Genomic DNA, 25,820 nt, shown 5'->3' on the forward strand with positions numbered 1-25,820 from the left:
AAGAAATGTCCATAACTCCGGGAAATCTTCACAAACTATGTTCCTGCACATGCAGATGAGCATAAATAAGTAAGGAATTACTCATTACCTGTCATTCATTGGGCCGGTGCCTGGGGGCCTCCGACCTCTAGGGGGCCTCCAAACCCCCATCAACTGTGGCCTCATCCTGGCTTTGCTTTTTTAATTTTGAAAATCAAATAAATTAATTGAGTGTGTGTGTGTGTGTGTGTGTGTGTGTGTGTGTGTGTGTGTGTGTGTGTGTGTGTGTGTGTTGAAATCATGGACGTATAATAGCTGGATAAGGCGCCGCTGCTCAGCCTTGCAGCCAATTTTCCCCAGTGGCTACTCGCGGTATTGCAGCGACAAATCCCCCTACGGCCCAAAAAGGATTTTCCCCACAGACCACCATTGTAAAAGAGACGTTTGTAAAACTGTTGACAGGACGCCTAAAACTGCAAACAACATCAATTGTGACTCTTTCTATTATGAACTTTTGATCCATGGAGGTTGTATGTTTGTAAAACTTTCCTCGAGCCGAGAAAGCGATGTAAAAATCTGTGACGCCATCACATTGTAAAGTCTATGGGCCGAGCGGGAGCTTGCGGGCGGGGCCAGCGGGGGAAACACTACTGCGCATATTCAGTGGGCCGCACAACGCGGAAGCAAACCCGGAAGCTAGAAACTTTTTTTAGCGTATGCGCCAGGCGAGCAATTCCTCTAGGACTGAATGGGCGCCAGTTTTAGTCCGGTATCCAGCTCTTTTAATACATCCATGGTTGAAATACGAATCAATTAATGCTGAGTTACTTTAATTGCAAATAAGAAAAATATTACGTTTGGTTTGCTGGCTGTGTCTGTATCATGATGATGATGATGAGTCAGGTCAGGTCAGGTGGTGATTGAGGGAATTTAGCGGCAGGCCGGGTGCGAAAGACGCTTCAAACATCATGGGTAACAAACGTTGGAGCAGTGGAGCAGCAAAGAGAAAGACAAAAAAAGAAAAGGATATCAGAGACATTGAACTTCGGAAAAACATACCGTTTGCCTCCATTTTCTTCAAAAGTTAGCTTGCTAGCAAAGAGCCTGGAGAGGACGATGCTAACAGCTAAGACGAAGAGGACAGTAACGCGGCAGCGGCCACTGCTCGGTCAATCCAGAGTCCTGCGACAGCAGAGCCACCTGTTCAACTGCCCCACCTCATCTCCACCTGAGCCCGACACCGATGCGGATGGCAGAGACCCGGCGGCGGGTAAGTTACCAATTTATTACCCGTTTACCCGTTCATCTCTAAGGCTACTGTTTCATAACCAAAGAATACATTTATTAATCAGACTACTCACATAATAAGGTCTGCCTGTCTGTTTATATCCTGTTTAAGCCTTAAAAGCTTAGTAAATCCATGGACACAGGTAGGCTATTTTATAGTATACTGTAGTATTTTATTAACAACTTGGTATGTTTTTCTGTAGTCGTGTCCTTAAACTCAGTGTTGCATGGCTTGTGTGTTAAGTATTTATTACCATTTTACCAACCCATAACTGCACCTTTTAACATTTGATCAAGATCAACACAATGATTATTATATTTGGCATATATCTATTGTTTATTGCTGCTCCCCATGTCTGCATGTATCAAAAGATGGTTGTGGTCAGTGTTGCTTCGTGTTGCTTGCACGGCTATATGTGCCTAAATGGTGTTTGTTGTTGCTGTATTATTGCACTGATGTTATGCTGTTTCCTGTTGCTCTGCATGGTTTGTGTTCTGAATCATAGAAGTGTGTTAGTGGAGGTGGGGCAGTATGTGCTTGCATGTTGCATTAAGCTACACACTGTAGGCTAATGCGTTGATATTGTTGCTGCTTGCTCATGAAAGTATTGTTGCAATCATGTGGTGTAAATCCTGTATGATAGAAGATATCTACAGGTGTTGATTGTCCTTCAGGTTGTGATCATAGGCTGTAGCCTGTCAGTGTAAATCCTGTATAAGCTACAGGTGTTTCCAACAGATAGTAGCCTACGCTGAAAACTCTCTGACTTCTTTTTACAGTGTCAGCTTTCCCAGATCTCAGCAATTTGTGAGAACATGACTGTTAATAATATAAAAAAAAAATATGGCTAAAACTATGTAAACAAGACCCAAGTTGTATGAAAGGGAAATTTCCCTTTAAATGCCCCAAACTCTGCAACCCTCACAACCCTGCTCCTGCCAACATGGCGGCTGCCTGATAAATGGCCGTCCCTTGTGCCTATAAACAACAACCTCTCTCTCTCTCACACACACACACACACACACACACACACACACACACACACACACACACACACATACACACATACACACATACACACAGAGGGGGCTCTGCTCTCCATTTTAGCCCACTAATTCCTATTCATTTAAAACAGCCACCAGGGCACGGCGTAGCCTAGCCTGGCCCCAGACACCAGCCATTCATTATTCAGCTGCTTGCTTTATGAATGGCTTACAGGTGGATGCTACAACAGCAACCGAGCAACACTGCTCGTAAATCACAACACACACACACACACACTTTCTTGTTTTTTTTGTTTTTTTACAGAGCCTGAAGATGCAGAGTGTGAGCGTGTCCGCGAACGGGGATGCACGGTGTCGTCAATTTCCCTCCGTGCGCTTTCTTTCGCTGCTGTTTAATTAGTAATGAGGACAAATATTTGTTTGTTCCCACATAGAGTGAGGGAGGGGAAGCGAGAGACGGAGCAAGAGACAAACAAAGAGAAAGAGAGAGAAAGAAACCCACAGACTAAATTAGTTTCCCCTCGTTTTCTGTCAGAAACAAGCTGTCTAACTGCTGTTTGCTCTCCATAGGCAGCCAGTGATAGAGATGGCCACTATACTGAGTGTGTGTGTGTGTGTGTGTGTGTGTGAGAACACCAAAGCAGAGGGCAGCTGTTTAACATAGTCTGCGGTATAACTAATAGATCACACTGTGTTACATTTGTCAACATGACACTTTCTCCTATATTGAGTTACACTCCAGGGCTTCTCCTCCCTCTCCACGTTCTTCTTCATACTCTTCTTCTCTCGCTCTCTTTTCCGTGCGTCTCTCCTCTCTTCCTCCGCAGTCTTTTCCCGGTTTCTCCCCCCGCAAATCATGACTCAGACGGCAGACGGCGAGCGGGATCGGCCTACCAGAACAATGCACCGGTCTGGTCAAGCTGTAGACAACGCTCTCTCACCCATAAACTATGATGGATGACAAGATGGACTGTGTGTTCTCTGAGAGTTACACCTCAGGTGCTCCTTCTGCAGAAACTATAAAATGTTGCTTAAATGTTCACGTCTTTGCACATCTCGTCTGGCCTTATATTTTATTTTTCTGCCCCCCCCCCTTCCCCCTCCCCCTGTTAAATGTGAATATATTTGCTGCAGCAGGATCAGATTTCTCCACAGGGATCAATAAAGTTTCATAGTAACATTGCTTATTCATCCGTGAATTGAAAAATGTCTCGTCTTCACTGGTTTAAGTCATATTTGTGTAAAAATTCAAAATATAGCAAAACTGATTGTGTTGGTAGATATGAGATGATGTCCAATCATTATATTAGTTAGATCCTACTGTAAATAAGAATATACATGTAAAATTTTGTCTTTATATGTGATACTAATTATAAAATGTACCTCAAATATTGTAACATTTTTGAAAAAGAACGCTTTAGTTGCGGGACTCATACAAGACATCCTGACTTTAAATCACTAATATGAGTTCATCTCAAAATAAACCCGAAACTTCCCATAATGCAACTTGATTTCATCTTTCATTAGACCCTCCCTGTCCGGTAAATGCCTTTCAGACTTTGTGTGCACAACTCGTAACCCCGGCTGCATGTTATAAATTTCTAGTATCAAAGCCCAGCGTGACTCCTGATGACATCATCGGGGGTTATTCTTGCCAGAGTCAGAGCCACCCAACACATAACACAACTGTTCTCACAAGCTGAGAGGGAGCTAATCATCATGACAAGTAAACTGACATATATATATATAGTTTGGATAGCACTGTAACAGGTGTATGTAGATTTTGGCTGTATGTGTCAAGCTAATATGTCAAAAAAACTGAACAGAATCAGTACAAAGAGTGACCTAAATCAAGCCTCAGGTCATAAGGAAGTGGTGGCATTGCAGTCATGATTGATGGGCGCTTCTCTTTCTCACTGACGCTTCCACTCAGCTTGTCTTTCTCAGCCAGGTCTCTTGATTCTGTTTCCACTGTCACTCACTCACCTAAACACACCTACACACACAAACACACACACACAAACTCTGATTCTGCTCCCAGTCCGTCAGTCACGCAGATACACACCGAGATATGAAAGCAGTGTGTGACAGCGCATCTAACAGTGCTCTCAGCAGCCACACACACACACACACACGCACACGCAATGCACACACACTCTCTCTCTCATACACACACACACACACACACTCAGTGTCGCTCTGTGTTTTGCTTTCCCCCAGCTGACCTCTTGTAGAAAATAACTTGTTTCAGGTTGTGTTGTCTTTGCAGTTGTCAGGTAGACAGATATGAGGATCAAAAGCAGGGATGATAAGTTGAGGCAATGGTGAAAAGAATAAAAAAAAAAACCCTTGTGACTGTGTAGGTGGAAAAAATAAAGGGAAGCATTAAAAAAAGACTAAAAAATATGTAAGTGACTGAAGCAAACTTGCTGATGTGAGAGATTATAATGTAAACAAATGTATGGAAACCACATGTATTTTGTTTCTCCCTCTGTTTTGAATCTTGAACCAAACATTACAATCAGAGGAATCTTTTCTACAGACGCACAACTTAGCTGTCTTTTACTATCATAGCCTTCCAAACGTCTAAACGCTGAGACTTTAATTTGAAGTCTTTTAGTCGTGTGTTGATGTCACACTTGTGCGGAGCAGGTCGTGAGCCGCCGATGCGTAGGAGATACCAGAGAGCGACACCGGTGATGTCGAGTTTTGCCACACGTTGAGGTGATCCTGCAAGAGTGAGTTGTTTCTTTTTTTTTTTTTTTGCTTTGGACTGTGTACCCTTTTGGGAAATGTGCCTTCCATCACCATTTTACACATAAAATAAAACTTGAGCTGCCTGTATCAGTAGAAGAGCAGGCAGACTAAAGCCAAAACCATCACCACCACGACCATCACCAGCCTGGAAACCTGCTCCTCTAGGGTCAGAGAAACTGAATGCTCTAATGAGGGACAAATATGAACATCCTCATGTCACATGTGTAACACGCAGGGCCAGGCTCTCAGGTTTCACACACATAAGATAAAAGTTGGGTCATGTTTTCAAAGGTTTTCACAGTAGCCTAACGCTTCACTGAATAACACAAAAGTATGACTCAGATAAAGATATAATGAGACATCAGGCAGACGTTCATTGCAGTCTAATTCTTTATAGTCCAAAGACTTTATGGCTGTGTATTCTGAGTTTATTAATACTTTATTCAAAGTAAAAACATAACAATGTGCAGAGAGTTTGTGAGCAGTTATGAGGACACTTTGCTGGGGAAAAGTAGTTACAACCAAAACTGTTGATGATGCTGCTCTCAGTGGATGAAGTTAGTGAATAAAATCTTTTACAGCGAACTTGTTTAACTGTAGTGGTTTATAAGCACAGTTACAAAGCCCCTTTGCTTAGCTTGTTGTGTAGCAGTTAAGAGACTAACCAACCCCTCTGAAAAGCAGCCAGCTGTGAGGTTTGGATAACATATCGGACTAACTACCTGCACTCACTCACACACTCACACACACACACACCGCACACACACTTGCATGCACCATGATTCATAACCCAGTGTGCTGCCTTTTGACACAAAGGCAATAGGAGCAGCAGCCTGTACAAGCCTGGACTTTTATTCCTTTCAATTTGTCTTGCTTAAAAAACAAACCGGCCGTGAGCCAGTGAATAAATAAATAAAGCGGTAGGCGCTGAGGGAGGGAAGAAAGGATGGATGAATGGCCCCGTCTCAGCGGTGAGGGGAGGTATCGAGGGGGGTAGACCTACCTTGGAGAAGAAAGTCTTGGATGTCGGTGTGTGTGTGTGTGTTGGCAATTCTTTGTCTGCATCTCTCCATATAGGTGCCTTTTTACTCTAGCATATGTATATATGCACACACATACTGAATGTGTGCCATGTCATAGTACAGGATGTGTATTTTTTTTTTTTACCTGTGTTGACATGTGCAGGTGTATGTGTGTGCAGGCATGTCTATATTTGTGTTTGTTTTTGTGTGTGTTTACATGTATGTGCAACACATACCTGTCTGCATGTGTGTGTGTGTGTATGTGTGTGTGAGTAGCTGTCTCCTGGCCTGCAGAGTGCGTACGCAGCCACAGTGTCATCTATCAGAGCAACACAGACAGAAAAAGTGAGACTCTTCTCTTTCTCGTCCTCACGGCTTGGAAACTTCCATTGCTGAAACATATAATATTGAATTGTGTTGCTTTAGAGTGCTGTATAATAAGTGTTAGTGATAAATTAGCAACATACTGTAAGAATTATAACTTACGAATATTTTAAGGTGCAACATTAGCTAAACTTACTTCTCACAACGGGTTCAGTGTTTTATTTGTGGTATCAGTGTATTTGGAAAGAGTCCATATGCAACTAAATTGAATCTTACATTCTAAGCCAGTCAGTCTACTGATTAAACACATACTCATCCTGTTTAATTCTCTTTAACTGTAGTTTTTAAAAGCATGACACTAATGAAGAAATCTTAACTGTAACGCACTGAAACATATAAGCAAACACCTAAAGGAAGGAAATCCTCTGACAGGACAGATAATTGCATTATAGTCACGGAATAAAGTAAGTTATTATTAAAATATAAAATATTAAACTCCTGCGTCTGATTAGTATCTGTTTCCTCTGTCAGAAGAAAGATCCTAAATGATTCCACTCACATTAATCATGCTTTCTTTCTCCATGTTGTTCTGTCTGACTCTTATTTAATGTTTCATTCTTTCCTCTCTCATTGTTGTGTGAAGTATGTTCATCCTGGCCTTAAGTTGTTTCCTTCTCTCTTTAACAACCCTCTGCTGTCCGTCTCTCTAATTTCTCTTTCTGTTCCATTGACTGTACTCACTTCATCCATCCCTCCATCCCTCCCTCCATCCATCCATCCATCCATCCCTCATCCATCCCTCCATCCATCCATCCATCCATCCATCCCTCATCCACCCATCCATCCCTCCATCCATCCTCAGTCATCTAGTTAACTTGAATTTCTCATGCTATTTCTCATCTGATCATCATATTTTGGCTTATTACTGAGGCCAAATTACTTAACAATATTTACTTACTACAATGACTTTATTGCAGTTTCTCCATGTTTGTTGTTGTCTTGTGAAGTTAATAGAAAAAACTAAAACATGGCACACATTTCTGTAAATCTTTCTTAAATTTTGGAAGCACTTTTCTATGTTTCCTTTAGAGGAGCCGCTGCAATCTGAGCACCTTATCACTGCTTGAAATTACTTTCTGCAACTGATAAAATAACATCACTCATGTTCTGACTAAAACATGGGCAATTACTCATTTGTAAGAAATGATAGTAACAGGCTGTATATATTTTAAAGAAATATTTAAAGCATAAAGATGTTTTCTGCATGTGTTCTCCTCTCGGACGCTTCAGTCTTGATTTGTGAACATTAACAACCTCACCCTCTAGGGGTATGACGGATATGGGAATCATTACTTAACAGCAAATAGAGCAAACACATTAAATATCTCACCCCTCCCTCCCCCCTTCTCTACCTCCTCCCATCCTCTCTCCATCTTGTTGCTCCCTGGACTGCCCTGTAGTTTAAACACACACTTCCCTGACAACAACAAGGCATTGACCCTGGTCAGCTCACACGTACACACACAGAGCAGTACGAGTCAAAACCCAGGAGATTGATCTGTTAGAAGTGGATTAAGGGAGGGGGACATGGCGGTAAGGGCTTGCTGTGTGTGTGTGTGTGTGTGTGTGTGTGTGTGTGTGTGTGTTGATGGTCAGGCCAATAAAGGGAGTATGTTTTATGACAAGTGAAACAAGCCCAGCGAGAAGCTGCCCAGTTCAATACCTCATCACACACACGCCAAATTGTGCTGCGTTGACCACACATACGGGCAAAAACTGATGTGTGTGCACACCAAAACTAATTTCCTGTTGACAGTCATACTGACGAGCTATATTTAGATACACCTGTCATACATACTGTATACAGTACATATACATACTAACAGTAATAATAGTGATAATAGACTGAAAACTGAAAAATCAGGAGAGAAACGGTGAGGAAATGAGATCTAGATTTAAATAATAAAGCCGTTCTTCAAAATATGGACACTGAGTATTGAAATGTGGCAAAAAGAGTAAAGTTGTAAAGGTCAGATGAGTTCCTCTGGTACTGTGCAATGATACATTGTGAAGCGGAATGGTGTTTGCACCAGTATGTATAATTTTTAACCCAAATAAGTACAGTAGTTGCACTTCAGATAAGTCACTCTGTTGTTCAGGACAGATTTTTTTTGCCTAATGTTCTGAATCATAGTTCTTTCTTTTGGCTTGCTTAAATCATGCCTCATGTTCTTGGAATAACTTGGCAAAACAGCTAGCCTGCCTCTGCCAAAGGTAACAACATCTGAAGTACTGATAGCTTCACAGCTATTCAGATTGTTGGAGGATAGGTAAATATGCTACTGTACTTTATTTGAGGCCTTTTCTTCAGGTGGTCCTCCCATCCCTCGGGAGAGGCAGAGGTGTGATCACATTATCCTGGTAAAGGTGTGACAGGCTGTGTTCCCATGTAATTTATTTGATGTATTTTGGGATTTATATATCCAAGAGAAAAGGGTAAACACTTGTCGCATAACGCTAACTCTCACAGACACTGGTTTAATGAAAGGAAGCCTGTAATTCACACATGGTCTTTTATTCAAGAAAAATGAAACGGTAACATTTTCACACATTTAATGTCAATTGGACTGATTAAAATTCACAGTTGAACAATCATGCAAGGTGTTCCTAGCAGTGTCTGGCTCTTACTCATATGAACAGATTCATACATTAAATACAGTGGATACAATGAGAAGTGAATGATGGAACACATAACTAGTGGGGGAAATCAGTCAGTGTGGTTTCTTGTCTGAGATGCTGGCTTTTTTTGGGGAGGAGAGGCTTCTGCGGGACACTGATGATAGCTTTCCCATTTCTTTTGTGTCTGGGGGAGAACGAAAGCGAAGGCCTCGCAATTAAAAAGGTGTGTGTCATAAATAGAACACACAAGATAAGCATGTATGTGTACACGGCTAGAACAATGAGGGTTATCTTGTTTTGACATTGTGCACAAAAACAAACATGCAACATAACAATATAATAATACATGCCAAATTAGCACAGATGCAATCACTTACTGTAGACACACAAACTTGCAGGCACACACACACACACACACACACATCCCTGCCTGGTCCAAACAACATGCTCCAATTAACACCTCCTTAATCGGCGCTCAGCAGAACCCCCACACCCTGAGCAGAACCCTCAGAACCCTGGCAACCTTTGGTATCGGCGAATCAAAGAGCAGACATCTCTCAACGAGGAAGTAATTGGCCTGACCTCGCGACCTCTCGTGCCTCACATCAGGGACGCATCGAATCAAAACCAGCTACTATGAGACACACCCACTCTGCTAACTAGCGCCTTAGTCGCTTAAAACGCACGCACTTAATGTATACAGCGACACACACACACACATGCACACACAAAGATGCGTCATTAGCGGCTGTACCGCGCTCATCGCTCATTAGACACAAACTACGGAGAGATGTTCAGTTGATGGGGAGGCGAAGTGGCTTCTACCGCACATACACACACACACACACACATACGGACAAACACAAAAATGACTCGGTCTTCATCTAGTGAGGACAAGAAGCTGCAGGGCTAATAAGGCAGTCTTGCAAATCCAGAAGAAAGAGGAGAAGAGGGAAGAAGGAAACGGTGGAGAGACTTCCATTCCTCCCCGATGTTTAGAGGAGTTTAGATTGATGGTGGGAGTGAAAGATTGGGACTTCTTTAATTAACCTCAAAGGAAGGAGAAAATGTCTATACTGTATGTGCAAACAAGCAAATATCATTAGAGTTTAGAGACTATATGTATCCACATCGTTGCTTTCTGATGGGAAAAGGTCAGCCTATCAGCAAAAAGTTTGATTCTCACAACAGGCTGTTTGGATTTTTTTCATTTGCATCTTTTTGAAAGAAAAAAATCTGCACTGAATATTCTCAGGAGACCAAAATAAATCTTCACAATGACTCATACAAACAAATATATATTTGAGATGCTCTTATCTAGTAGTGGTCAGCTGTTGTACTGCAAAACTGAATGAAAATGAGAGCAGATAATACTTAATTTTATTCAGTAATGGCAAATCATTAGGGCAATTTATTGGCTTTGCTAGCAAGGAGCAATGACTATGAATGGCTGGTGATTGGGCAAAGATGGCAAAGGTCATATAAAGGTAATAAGAACATCTGACATCTCGGCCTACTCTTTTAAACTGAGAAAGAAAAATATCATCAAAACTAATAAGGGTAAAAAAAAAAAAAATCAAAAGCCAAAACCAAACCTTTCCTTCATTTTAAATGATTTTACTGAGACTCCAGACACTTCACACAACAGTTCAAGAGATTCAAGAAAAAAGAGCCACAAGATTTCAAGGTACTGAATCAAAGGGATATAAAAATAATTGTATAAAAATTCCAAATATGTAATATCAAATTCAACAAGAAGGAAAGCCATTCCATAAAAAGATACCAGCTTCCTGAAAGGCAGAGAGGATTATATATGAACAGTGGGATTCATAGTTGGAACACATTGTTAGGAGACAGATTACACATACAGTACTTTCTATGATCATAATGTGCCCTAAGAAGCATGACAATTCATTACTGCACCTCCTCCAGTATGAGTGGAATTATTATTGTGCATTATTGACTCATAAACACACACACACACAAGCATCAGTAATCAGCCTATGGATGTGCATACCTTTCAAATGTTTACACACACACTCACGCATGATAACCTAACATAATGAAGGTCTATGGCAGCGTGTGCCGGTGTGGCTGTAAATGATGACACCCCCATGCAGGAGTTAAGTGTTATTCATTCTATCTACTCTACATGCTGTATGCTAATGAGGCCTTTTTATTTACTGGACTTGGAGAAAAACTCGTAAGACGGTCCCAGTGGTTTATGTTGTTAAGCAGGTGTAAATATGTTATTTGCATTGTTATCACAGATAAATATGCTTCTCCTTCATGTTGAGGGTTTCAAGAAGACTTAATTCCTTATCAACATGCATTTAAATGGCACTAGGTTTCTGTGAAGGGGGGGGGGGGCTTATTTATAGAGTGGAGTCTTTTCCCTGCCTTGCATGTATTTACACATTAATGCACAACATACATTAATGCACAAGAGCACACACACTTGCATAGAAACACACTATATATACACATGTGAATGTATAAATGCTGATATTACAAACACTCAAACTCTGACACTCATTCATAAAAAATCATACCTGTAATACAAATAAAACACACATGTACACTCATATCATACACACACACACACACTGTATACACACTGACAAATACACACATGTAAAATGCTCATCATTACAATCACTCACACTATCACCCCTCTTAATTTAAACACGCACGAATACACAAACACACTTACTCACTCTTTTAAAATCACTCTCAGTGCTTGCCGTCTCACTGCACACGCACCGTACGGTGAGACCCGTACACAACACACACACGCTGTTAGTTAATCACCGTGTTAGATAGAGAGCGGACGCAGGCTATGCTAATGTCTCAGTTAATGCCTCGGTGGCTCTCCTTGAGAAATATATTTATCGCTTTATTATGGGCTGGTTTCTATAATTCATAGGAAGCACGCCGTCCTAGATCACCCCCAGATGAATAGAGCCGAGGAGAGTGGAGAGATGTAAGTGTAATTCACTGAGGAGGTCTACCGCTGTTATGTCCCTCTCCACTTTTCTCTCTCTCTCTTTTTTTCTTTTTCTCACTGTCTTTAGTTATGGATCATAATGTTATGATAGCTGTTGGGTGTACATGCACCATTAATGATGTTGCCTCACGGGAGAGAACAACTGTTTCAGCAAGTGCAGACTCTTCTGGGAGCAATCAGAGAGAGAGAGAGAGAGACGTTCAAATGTTTGTCTTTCTTTCTCTCTTTCTTTAGTGCTTATTGCCAATAAGGTCGACATGTTTGACGATAACATAGAAAAAGCTTTAGCTACTGTACGTATAACTTTTCAAAAGTATGCGGACACCCCCACAGTTACACCCATGTGTCACTGTTAAAACATGCCATTCCAAAAGCTCAGCCAACAGTCAGCTATAACAGCCTCCGTCCTTCTGAGAGGCTTTCAGCAAAGGTTTTGGAGCCTGACTTGAAGGGTTATACTCCCATCAGCCTCAAGAGCATTAGTGACGTTGAGTGCTGATGTCGGGAGATAAGCTCTGACTCGCTGTTGACGTTTCAGTTCATCACAAAGGTGTCGGACGGTGGTTGAGTCAGCGCTCTGTTGCAGACCAGTCAAGTTCTCCCACACCAAACTGGCAAAGCTGTATGGACTTGGCTTTGTGCACAGGGGCGTTGTCATGTTGAAACAGGAAAGGGCCAAATTGTTGCCACAAAGTTGGAAGCAGCCAGTCGTCTAAAATGTCACTGTATTCTGTAGCATTAAGATTTCCCTCAACTGACACTAAGGGACCTGGACCAAACCATGAAAAATGTTGTTCACATATTGACCTTGAAGAGAACATCATGTCATGTTAGGAAACAGGAAGACCAGAATGACAACAAATATTCATTAGTTAAATTTATGGAATGCTCACATTGAAGATGCTGATCATGTGGTCAGTTGTTGCGGTATTTCAAAATGAATTATAGACAATTTTGAGAATAATGATTAGTTTTATTCAATAATGACAAATCTGTAGAGCAATTTAGTGACTTGGCTAGCAATGAGTAATGAATATAACCATTCATATTCATCACTCATTGCTAGCCAAGTCACTAAATCAGTGGGTAAAAAGGGCAAAGGTAACATAAAAGTAACAAATATGATGGTGTGAGGAGTGAGAATGACGTGATCTTGTCTGAAATAGCAAAACAGTCATTCTGTTAAAATTATTTACTGCTTCTTCACAGTGCATATTTCTGCATGAGTCTGTTTTGTTAATAAAGAAGCCATTGTGATTTAAATATTCAGGGTTGATCACAGGTTACAAGTCAACATCATTACAAAAATGAGTTGATTTTTGAAGGGCATCACTGGAACTGCTGTAGATATTACCGGAGAATCTTTAGGAATCTCATGATTCAATTCTAATTTTGGTGCCACGATTAAATTCTGAATCAATTCTTGATTCAAGTGATTCCTCCACTGCACAGTGTTTCTGCCTAAATCCTTCTTTGAATATTAACTGCAAAACAAATCTACTGTATGCATGCTTTAATCACTGTTAATTAACTAATTATTATTGTGTTGGTAGAAGAAGATATGTGCCTATGTGAAGGGCTAAGACTCAACACAATAAACTGTGTGTACTGTTTACTTGGACAACGTAGACATCATTGTAACGTTCTGCAGTGGTACCTTTTTGTTTGGGGCTTTTCCTGACACCGTGTGAGGTGCTGCAATATAGTAGAATAATAAATAATAAAATGAAAAAGCGGGAAGTGAAAAAGAAGAAGGATTCCTCTTCTCTCCCTCCCGAGGGAGCGACTATTTGCTCTGACATTTGCTTTGCCTACCTGAGTGTTTTCCCTAAATCACAATGACTGCTATAAACCTAGAGATGGAGGGAAAGGCGAAAACTAGAGCTGGAGAGCAGAGGAAGAATCAGGAGAGAAAGTGGCTGAGGGAGGGAGAAAAGGATGAGTGGTTGAAGGAAAAGATAAACAAAGGACGACAGGGAGAGAAGAAAAGAGAACGACAAGATAGAGGAGATAAAAGTAGAAATAGGGAGAGATGAATAGTACAGATGAAAGGGGGAATGAAAGGATGGGTGAAGATACGGAAAAAGAATTGGAGAGATGAAAGGAGAGCATTGACTTACCTTGAAGGAAAGATGACGTCAAAAATGGGAAAACTGGGAGACTAGACCACAGGATGGAGACAAGAGGATGCAGGAAAGGAGAAGAATGAAGTGAGGAAAGGAAGCACAGAGACAGTTTTTTTATTGCTCACAACCAGTAGATATGAGAAAGGGGGGAATTACAAAGCAACAGGAACTCTACGAAGAACCAGCAGACACATGCAATGCAGAGAAGAAAAGAATGCAGAGACTGTTCAAAGAAGGGTTGAACTTTTAGATTTTGTACTGCTTAATTCCCTGGTTGTGGGAGGGAAAAGTCAATTAGCAACAGCTACTATGAAGTGCATTTGATTAAGTCACTTAACACTGCTTCGTGGTACCAGCTGCCCTGTGGCTCAGGCTGTGGCTTCACTGGACAGCTCCCAGTGTGAAAGTGAAGCTGGACACTTGTGGTTCAGAGCATGCACACTATTAGTTATGTAAAGTAAAAATTTCCTAAGGTAAGTAAACACTATGAGAAATACATATACTGTTTTTGAACATCAGTATATCATTATCAAATGATTTGTGACACTCCTCTGTGTTAGTGTATTTTAAAACCACAGATCTCTTTAACCCTGTTGCCTCTGCTTCAGTCAGTTCAGGGAAGTTTTATTTGTTCAGCACATTTCAAACACAAAAGCAATTCAAAGTCATTTACATGCATCAGAGCATTTAAAAGCACAGTAAAAAGGAACAAAATCTATAAAAATAGACTATAATGAAGTAAAATAGAGGTTTCTCTTTGTAATCACTGTAGATGTTTAACTTAAATGCAGGAAGTCATTTTTATTTGCTTTTCTTTCTACCATCTGTCAATAGTTTCCATCCAAACGTAGCACACATTTTAATGGAATTTCCAGAAAATCTGCAAAGGAAAATGCAAATCAATGCATATTTCCATTCACGTGTTATGTGAATATTAGGGCTCATCAAGATGGCATTTATGTTTGTTTGATGCATTCATTCAAGGACCATTACAGTCTCAACGGTCCAGATGTTTTTAGTAGAGTGGAAGCTTCATGCACTTTGTGGCATCTTCTTTTTTATCAATATACAAACTTTCCCCACCTCTGCCAAATGAAAACTTTTTTGAGATATTTTATTGAAAATTCTGAGGTTTACATGCAAATTGATAATGTCCATAAAACCAGATGGATAGAAACACATTTACATCTCTTTGTTCTCTCTGCTCTGCTTTGTGCTGTAAAGCTGTTCAGCACAGTGACTCACAGTGCAAGGATGCAGTGTGGAAGCTTGTAGGTCACTGGGTTGTGATGGATTAATTTTAAAATACTACATGTGGAACTTGTAAATATATATGTAGTAGAAAACACCATGTCAATGTAACAAATCAGACTAGGGGTGTGCCCTAATACAAATATGTTAGTTGGCAAAGCACAAATAGTGTTTTTTTTTTTTTTTAACAAATATTTGTTTCATACAAATACTTTAAAAATTATTTGTTTTCGGGAAGAAAAAACGAAAATACCATAGCACAGGTCGGTCACATCGCTATCTCAGTCTCTCTCCTTTGCTCCATTGTTACGTCTATCAGCAAGTCTCAATGATATGAGTCACATCCACCTGCTACATGACGCACATTTCCTAATTTGGACATCATTCCTGGAATTGGGGGTGTTCCAGAGATAAAGCCGAACTACTGACACAAATGCAGAAACAACAGGAACAAAAACAGGATTTTTAAACCTCTTTCCACTTTATTCGAATACAAATACAAATAATTTTGCTGCCTCAACAAATACAGATACAAATACAAATACTGGACCCTCTGCACATCCCTAAATCAGACAAAGAAAAGGGTGAAGAGACAAAGAGGATAATTAGTGTAAAACCAGAGAGGGCATCACTCTCATGCTGGTGCTCAGTCATTCTTCCTCTGTGACTACGTGTCACACACCATGTATGCGCACCCACACACACACACCATCCATCCACTTGGCAAGCTTCTTACGGAAAGCATCAGCAGTTCTCCAGCTTGCTGAAGGGGGTCAAGCACAGCATGGAGGTGACGCGTGTATGCGTGTGTCTATGTGGCCTGATAGAGGTCTGGGTCACAGCACATTTACTCACTGACATGCCTCTAATTACACCCCTCACACACACACACACATACGCACACACACACACACAATTCTAATTATGTCACGCTGCTATGTCACTGCACAGTTAAAACCAGGGCCACAGGGGCCACACAGGGGCTACAAAGTAACAATGACTTCTTCTGTACGGGTCGTTTCTGATATATGACCCCTCTCTCCTTGTTCCTTTTTTACTTCATGTGGATTTCACTCTCAAGATGTATTTTTGTTAATGTCAAAATACATCCGTCGTATTATTTTTAGGCTCAAAGTAGAGCTGCAACACAGTGCAAAGCAGCATCCTCCCCTAGCTCAGTCTCTGTCAAGTTACCCATCAGAAAGAGAATTTAACAAACTTTTCTCCTATTCAGCAGCTACAGAACACAAGTGTCTAGAGCAATGGTTTCTAACCTGGGGCTTACGGCCCCCTATGTGTCTGTAAGATAAATCTGAGAGGCTGCAAGATGATAAGAAACAGAAAATAAGCAACCCTGTCCCCTAGAAATTACACAACAAAATTCCAACTCCAAATATGTTATACTATAAATGTAACGCTGGCTGAATCTCTCATAATAATGAGATTTTTGCTCAGAAGATATGGACATATGCCAACTGTAACAAGGGGTCACAGATTTTGCTTTTGCTTGGTTGAGTAGATTTTTGCTTCACTTTAAAGGACCAGTGTGTAAGATTTAGTTGCATGTAGCCACTAACCCTCCCAGTCCAAGCATGTAGGAGAACCTACGGTGGCTGCAAAACTCAAGGGAAAAAAAGCACAAAAGGCCCTCTCTAGAGCCAGTGTTTGGTTTGTCCGTTCTGGGCTACCGTAGAAACAGGGCGGTGCAACATGGCGGCCTCTGTGGAAGAGGACCCACTCCCTCTGTAGATAATAAGGGCTCATTCTAAGGTAACGAAAACACAAAGATTCTTATTTTCAGGTGATTAAACACTAATTGAAATATATTATAAATATTATATTCCATTTCTACCAAGTCAAAAAGGTCAGGAACCATGGTCAACCACAGACTGTTATTTCAAACATGATATTTAACTATTTATTTAACAGCATTTTCACACAGCAGTTTGGCCTTATGTCTCTTTTCCTCTTCTTGTGTCTTTCCCCCTTATGTCCTGTATTCCCTCTCTTCTCCTCCCTCTCTTTCTTTGACACACAGTGACATTATGGATCACTGGAGGTCATTTTAGCACTTGTGTGTGAGCGTGCACATGTGTGTGTGTCTTTGTGTGTGTATGTGTGTGTGTGGAAGGGGGGCTAACTTGGCTGACCTTTGTCCTTTGCTGGACACATTATGGCTATCACCCGGTCTCTGGTACACACACACAACACATACACACAGGATAAATGTATGTGGGCACATATCCGTTGACATGAAAGACAAGAGAGGTGAACTGAGCTGATTGGTGGGTGGAATGATGGAGGAGGAGGAGGAGGAGGAGGAGGAGGGGTGGGTCATGGAAGGAAGAAAGGGAAGAGGAGAGGGAGGGTTTCTGATATCTTAAAGCCAGAGGAGATAAAATGATGGTCCTTGTGTGAGGCCAGAAAGACGGATTAACACTGAAAACCCCATGATGCCAAAGACACACCTGCGTATATATAAAGCTGCATATGCATTTTTAGCTCAAGCCCACTGAAGCACATGAAGCCAGTGTGGCAACTTTTCCCTGATCATGATATTGACAAGGCCTTGATAGAAATGTTAAAGAATTAGCATAAATCGTTCCCACATGCCCTTTGGTTATGCTGATGATGTATGAGTGAAATGAAAATCTCAGTTTGTTTGGTTTAATACACTCATAATCCATATCATGCTATTTCACCACTCAATTCTGTTTTAAAATGATGAATGGCTGACAAAGCATACTGGTAAAATGAAAGGTAAACTTACTTCATTACTTACCTACTACGATACACCTGGAAAGAGTTTTCATGCCTTCTTATTTTGTAAATTTGTAGCAGCTCCTCCAGATCCATAATGAGATAAGATGACATGTGATGATAAAGCAAAAAAGAAACATAAAAAATATAAAAGAGATGAGGAGAGATGATGTAAAAGTAGAATGAGAAGAGGATCTAGATGTTCCTCAGCGTTTGACAGACTATTAAACTATATTTGATTTGGCAAGTTATCATACACTGTAGTAAATCAGATGATTTCATAAAAGTGTTTACAGTTTTAAAAAAGATCAACATAGTATAATTACTGTCAAGTTGGAGACTTAATGACATTATGAGCTCATATTATGGATTTTAAAAGGCCAAGATTGATTCATAAACCCGACACCCTGGAGAAATGATCTTGTATAATTCCTCAATTAATGAACACAAAAAATATGTTATGTTGAAACAAAGGTATATGTTTGACATGATTGCTCTGACAAATGATTAACTCTCATGACAAAACAATTAAAAGTTGAGTAAAATAATTTTTATGCTCTGTGAATAGTTGCCTTCAGAAATACTCCATTTACTGTCACTCAGAGATTCATTCAGACATATAACAGCCATTAGTTTGTGCATTTATTTCAGCGCAGTCACAGCAAGATTTTTTCAAAAACACCCTCTACCCATGATCATCAGCATGATCTGGACTTAATGCAAAGTGTGCAAACTTCTGGAAGAAGGGCCTGGCATTAATCCTCCTTTGGAGAAAAGAAGGCTCGACAATCAAGAAGGGGTGTGTGTGCATGAAATCTGTTTTATCCTTTTCATCCATAATGGACTAATGCAGACAGCTGTCAATGGTTGCCCAGTGGAAGGTCAGAGTCAAACAGGGTCAAAGTTGAAACAGACCAGTGTGTAACGCATAAGGAAGCACCGACACAAGGATCAGCATTTTAACTCTCTCCATTAAAAATAGATCAGACAGATGAAAGAAGCAGTTTTGCTGCTGGTTATGTGAGGGGAAGGGGCAGGTGATATTTCAGAGGCATTTGATTTTTGAACAGAAACATAGTTGTACTCATATCAGTAGCTCTCATAGTAGAGTTGCAGGAGTCCCTGGGTTAATCTTGATGTAACCTAAAGCATGAATTGACCAGAATAACAATATTTCAATAGTAAATCAGTAGTAAAAAGAGCCACACTGGCTGATAGGATTACATATTACCAAAAAGGAATCTCTTGCCAAATGTAGATATATATTTCAGTCTATGACATGAGGGCAGCTGAGAAGCCCTGAAGGTGTAAAGGGTCTAGAAGTTGATTAAGACAGAGGGAAGCACTCCACTACCTGCTTGCCCCTTAAAGAGCTCTTTATCCTGGATATGATGAGTTCCGAGGACCCCCCCCCCCCACCTCTCCAACCATCCAGGGATAGACTACACTACCACATAGACAGTCAGGCAGCCCAGAAGACAGAGAGAGACAAATCCAGAGCAGAGAAATAAAGTGCCTCTTCACACTGCCAGTTAATAGTACCAGAGTGGGGAGCAGGATGGAGGGGAACCTCTTGGTTGCCTGACCCCTCCAAGAGCTCTCAATCCTGGGCTCACTGAGTCTCAAAGCCCCCTCTCTCTCCTAGACCTCCGGCCCTGCAGCCCCAGAGGGTCAGAGCTAACCCCACAACCCTACTCTGGAGGCTCGGTAATGGGGCCTGGATGAACTCTTCAAGGGGATTAAAAGCCTCTTCTGTCCCCCGGGCTCCGGCTTTTTAAACTGGCAGAATTTTTTTACCACCTGCTATAACTGTTCTGAAGCCAGTTTTAGGACTTTACCACCATTTTAAAATATTCCTTAGACATGCGGTGTTAGTTTGTGCTTATCATCAAGCTCTTGTTATATTTATATGGGAGAGACAACGGTAACATACAAATATGTTGCAAATGCTAAAAACGCTTTGTCTTTTTATCACTTTATGCATTCATTTTCACAAGATGAAGGTTAAAGGTGCTTTCCACTCTTCCCAAATTATTTACACCTGTATATTTCATGTGAGAATAAAACGAATGAATGGATGATGAGGATGTTTCAGCAGGGAACAATGATGATTTAGGATGTAGAAATCTGATAAATTGCACAAAGTGGTCGTGAAGCTCCAGTGGAAACAGGACCAGTAGGTAGGCGGAGAGCTGCAGCTGCAGGGGGACGACGGGTGAAGAGGCAGACTGGCAGTTGAGTGGAGAGACGGAGTGGTGAACCGGAGTCGGGGTGGAGGAGGAGAGATGCGGAAACCGACGCAGGTCAGAGGTGGGTAGCTCAGGAAAAGCGAGAGAGAGGAGAGAGCGGGATACTGAAGTCTCAGTCTGAACTGCTGCACAGCACGTAATATTTAAACAATTTTACATGGAAAAAAACCAGAAATCCACCTTACCAGCAGATCTATTTCTCACCCTGGCAGCACTTCAGTTTTTCCATTAAGCCCATCAAATAACTCTAAAATCATGCACCTGTCATTACTTCATGGACGCCATTTTTCTACTATAATGGATGTCTATTTTTTGCCACAGGGGCTGCAACTCTGTGTTAAATGTTGCGAATTCCTCCTTTTATATGTGGACAATTTACATAAATTCAGTTTTTAATGATCTCATTGGTTGTTGACTTTGTTTACATCACTTCTCTGAAGAAATCTGTGAACGAAGAAGAAGAAAGAGTGCTATGGTTTTACTTTGGCCAATATATATACAGTCCAGATACAAAGTAAGACAGTGTGCTGTGTACAATAACTGAAATGAATAAAGCCTTAAAGTATCTGTTAGCAAATTAGCTGCAAATATGTATTCAGAACTATATGCTTAGCAACCGAGGATGCTTAGCTTCTGAAATGCTCTCTAGTGGACAGTTGAACTGCCATCTCTGAGCTGCAACATTTTGTCTGTCTATACAATAAATTATTCATTGAAACCATGCTCCACTGATAAATTATTTTATAGGTTATTTAATACTGTGCAGCAACAAAATGTTTCTGTGTTTTCCTCCCTGTGACGGCATGCCACAGTGGAAGCTGCAGTCACGCCAGAGGCCACGCAGGGTTAAACACGAGCGCTCTCATTCCACGCGGCAATTAGGCAAGCGGGCATTTAGGAGCTACTGTGATTGCTTCAGTCAGTCGTAGGAGGTAATTTGGTGCATTTATGTAAAGTGACCCACAGAAAAAAAAAAAACATTCGTTCTTCTTTCATCCGACTTTTCCTCATCTGCTTTCCTCCACCAACCTTTTGTTTGCCTACTTCCTCTTTGTCACTTTATCCGTCTCTCTCTCTCTCTCAGCTGCCACAATGTGGACAAGCTTCTCTCACCGCCCACGACGTCTCCCTTTCTATCTCTCCTCATCTTTCCTTCCTCCTTTCTGTCTCCCTCGTCCACATTTTTCCAATCTCACCGCAACACCTCCCCCTCCTCCATACAAATCTCCCTCTTTCTCTCTCTCTCTCTCCCTCCTTCCTAGTCAGGTGACACCAGCCAGACCACTAATTAGAATTCTGTCACTAAGTAAATGCATTGTGACCGGTGGCTGACAGCTGCGCGTGTGTGTGTGTGTGCGTGCGCCTGTCCACGCGTGTGTGAGTGTGTGACAGTTTGGGCAGCTTGTTGGCGGTGACGATGGCAGCCGCCTGGCATTTTTAACGTGGCAAGGTGCTGCTCTCGCCACTGACCTGACAGTCATTTAAATTACACAGAGGATGGCTGCTGTGTGTGTGTGTGTGTGTGTGTGTGTGTGTGTGTGTGTGTGTGTGTGTGTGTGTATGTGTGTGTGTGTGTGGAGAGGGAGAATAAGAGAGAGATTGAGGAAGGCCCATTAGTAGCTGTGGGATAATTCACTGACTCACAGGTTGACTGATTGTGTAGCTGACTGACTCACTTACTCATTGTTGGAAAACAGACAGACAGATAGGCAAGGCTTGTTTACCATGTCTCTCTCTCATTCACATACACACACACACATGCTTAGAGAGAAAAATATATATCATATGAAGAGAGCAAGAGATGAGGGGTGGGGGTGGGGGTGGGGGGGATAGCAGAAAGGAGTGTGAAGGAGCCAAAAAACAAAATTGGCTTTTATAGCCTGGCAATCAATTTTGCAGCTTGATAAAGAGACCGAGTGATGGAAGGAAGGAACGGATAAATCTGTAAACAGCATTTACCTGTCCAAGTTTTTTTTTTTTTTCAGTCACACTAGTGTTATCAGATTGTTTTCAAAAAGGTCACCATCAACACTATGACACCAATACAACAGAAAAACTGATAAATCTCTTCTTGTGGTCAGAGCCAGCAGTGTCGCAGCATTTCTGAAAAGCTGCTTTTCTTAAAAAAGAGAGGAGCTCAGTGCATGATGGGAAGTCCCCCCGGCAGTTTAGGCCTATAGCAGCATATCTAAGGGCTGATCCAAAGCAAGCCTGGATGGCCCTAACTGTAAGCTTTATCAAAAAGGAAAGTTTTAACTTCAGTAAATAGTAAATTTATGTAGAGGACAGATAAAGTGTCCACGTGTCTCTTTATTCTCTACCTGAATCTGCATTTATTGAACTTTGACCAGTGAATTATTACAACATAAACTCACTCCATCAATAAGTCCTCAATATCACAGTAGTATAAGTTGTATTATATATAAAAAAAGAATATAAGGAAGTATACCTCACATCTTGTATGATAGAGATGGGACATTGGCTTGTGAAAGAACCACTTAGACAGTTAAAGTCTTGAATGTTTATGTGTCTTTATGTGAAATAGCTTGTCTTTTTAAGGTTGCTTCATATGGACTATGTTTGTACTTTTGTGTGCAAATCAGTCAATAATTTAGTGTAATATGTATTTAATTATGTGACCGTGTGTGTGAACCCTCTGCTCTGTCATTCACATGTCCTTCCTAAAGGTTGCCATTAGGTTGTCGGGATGTACCCTGCTTTTTCCTTTTTGGTAGAAGAGCTAGAGAAGGAGGGAGAAAAATGAAAGATGTTATCTTTAGAAAATTAAATGTATCAAAAAAGGAGAAAGAATTATATTTAGAAAGATACAGTGCAAAGAGAAAGAGAGAAGAAGCGAGCAGACCCTTGAAAGAAAACAGTGCTCAGTGTCACCACCAGCAGACAAACCACAATGACAGCAGCATGGCAAAACACCTCTAATGCACCTCTATGGGTTTTTACTGCTTCTCATATAGCAGCAAGGACACACACACGCATACGTACACACACACAAACACACGCACACACACACACAAACAAGCCGACGACGGGGACACTCGAGATTCACGTTTTTGTTTTTCACCGGGGCAACATGCTTCAGTACAAACTCACGTACGCAATGTGGATATTTATTATTCACGCTTTTGTTTTGCACACAGACAACATACTTGCTAGAGAGAGTGTGTGAGGGAGAGAGAGAGAGGGAGGGGGGCGGGCGGGAGAGAGATAAATAACAGTGATAAGTCTTGTCAGAGGAGAGGAGAAGGGCTGAGTGACATACGATTGGTCTTGCGGTCGTGAAATATGCATGGCTTTTTCAGCAGCCAGAGGAGAGGAGAGGAGTTAATTTAGGCCTCTCGCTATGCTCGGGGTAATTAAAAGAGATGATCGATAGTTTCCCCCCCGTGACTGATAACAACCGCCACACACACACACAGACACACACACACACACACACACAAAGAGGCACAAGGAAACATGTAAGCATTCGAACACACAGACACAAACAGTGTACAGACAACTGCACCCAGTTTACATGCACATGACAATGTATGCTGGCAGAAACAGAAAACTAAAAGCTCATTGAGCCAATGTATCAAAAAACAAACACTTCATTTCAACATTTTTAAGGAAAATTGTTAGTTTCAATTAAAAAAAACACAAAGAATACATATGATACATAACTTACACACTCATATTTTAAGACCTTCATGTCTACAACAAAACACAAATTACTCATGATGTATATTTTCCACTGATATGTGATATTAGTTTAAACATCTCAAAATTAAATTATAGCGACTTGGAGCGACGTGGAGAAAACTCACCACGCTGTCCATTTAGTAGCTATGGAGGAGATTTTGATGAAATCGCGTGAGCTTCACCAGCAGATGTAGTTTTGCCAAGTTATCATTTGGATGTTTAAATTTCCAATTGGAAATGAAATAAAGTGCTCAGAGAAAAATGGAAATTTGGACATCTACAATTTCACAACGACTGAGAAAATTCCAACTGCTGATTAAGATCATGTGATATGATCAAAAGCTAATGTGACCTTGTCTGACATTGCTTTCTCAGCTGCTGTTTCTTAAGTCTACGATACATTTTTAACCTTTTAAATTAATCAACATTCCAGTTTTTGATTATTTTTACAGCAGAATATTTCAGGAGTTCTGTCGACCCGTTTCATAACAAATCAACATGTTTGCATATTAAGTACAATACAGAAGAAAGTGGAACTTTCCACCTCAATCACACAGCTCACACGTTTTATTTTCATCATGATTATTTTAGCGTTTGCCAACCTTAATAGCTGGAGGACGAATGCCAGTTCTCAGTTGTGTAGATGTAATGTAGTTTCAGGGTGATGCTTTGGTTTCATATGAGAATATGTCCTTAATTTAGCTTTTGACTGGATATTATATATATTATTATCTCTTTAACTTAAAGAGAGTAAACCTGTGTGATTAACTCCAAATAAACACTTTATTTGTTCTGTCTATCTATTATCTAGACACTATTATCATCAACAAACAGGTGTATCCTCAGTATGGCTCTATAATTGGGACAGTAAGTTTAACCCAGAAATATACATTATAGCAACAAAACAAAACCAAGCCAAAATGAGCACGTGTCAGCCTATAATAAAATCCACTGTCACTTGCAAGTGTTTCCCTTCTGCATTACCCCCCCCCCCCATCTAAAATTAAAAATCCATTTTGAATTCTTGCTGCCGTTCCAGGATGTTGATTTGTATTCTGTAGTCTCTGATAACAAGGTAGAGAAGAAGAGAGCTCAGTGCTCCAATGTCTTCCATAAACAGGCACTCTGTCATCAATATTGTAGAGGAATCCATACTGCAGGACTAGAAGACTAATTAGAGCCAGCTCTAAATTATTTAACTCCCTCTGATTTTATTGATTTGTCAGTTCAGAGCTGCGACTCAGAGCTGTAAAATTGACTCTGCTGAAAGAGACATGCTCGTCCGCTGCTTTATGGCTGTCAGCACATAGACGAGAACAGACAGTGATGTACTAATACAGCTCCTTCACACGTACTGTACACACACACACACACACACACACAACAAGAAGAAAGAGACACAAAAGAATCATACATGTGGACAAAAGCGAACATGCTAATGAAGAAGCCTCAGTTGGGTAATATAGTGAAACTGTCAAGTTGCAGCATTAAATGGCTTAATTAACAGTCGTGCAATTAAACACTCCCATGTACTCAGCACAGGGCCAAAAAACACACACATCCACAGAAACTCGCAAACTAATTACGTATCTCTCTCAATTAATGCAGATCTCCATGTGGAGTGCATGGAGCCCCGGGGATCCAGTTAGCCACCTGTTACTAATATCTCAAC

The 25,820-nt window shown here is 40.9% G+C and overlaps 1 protein-coding gene across 1 annotated transcript in view; it reads left to right on the forward strand.

Moving 5' to 3' along the window:
• The first annotated feature begins 1,156 nt into the window (after nt 1-1,156).
• rnf220a (ring finger protein 220a) overlaps nt 1,157-25,820 on the forward strand; it is a 258,798-nt gene continuing 234,134 nt past the window's right edge. Inside the window, exon 1 of the mRNA XM_067605013.1 lies at nt 1,157-1,249. The gene's annotated coding sequence lies outside the window, so the exon portion shown is untranslated. The remainder of the gene's footprint in view (nt 1,250-25,820) is intronic.

Source organism: Thunnus thynnus, chromosome 12 (assembly GCF_963924715.1).
Source record: "Thunnus thynnus chromosome 12, fThuThy2.1, whole genome shotgun sequence".
Lineage (NCBI taxonomy): Eukaryota > Metazoa > Chordata > Actinopteri > Scombriformes > Scombridae > Thunnus > Thunnus thynnus.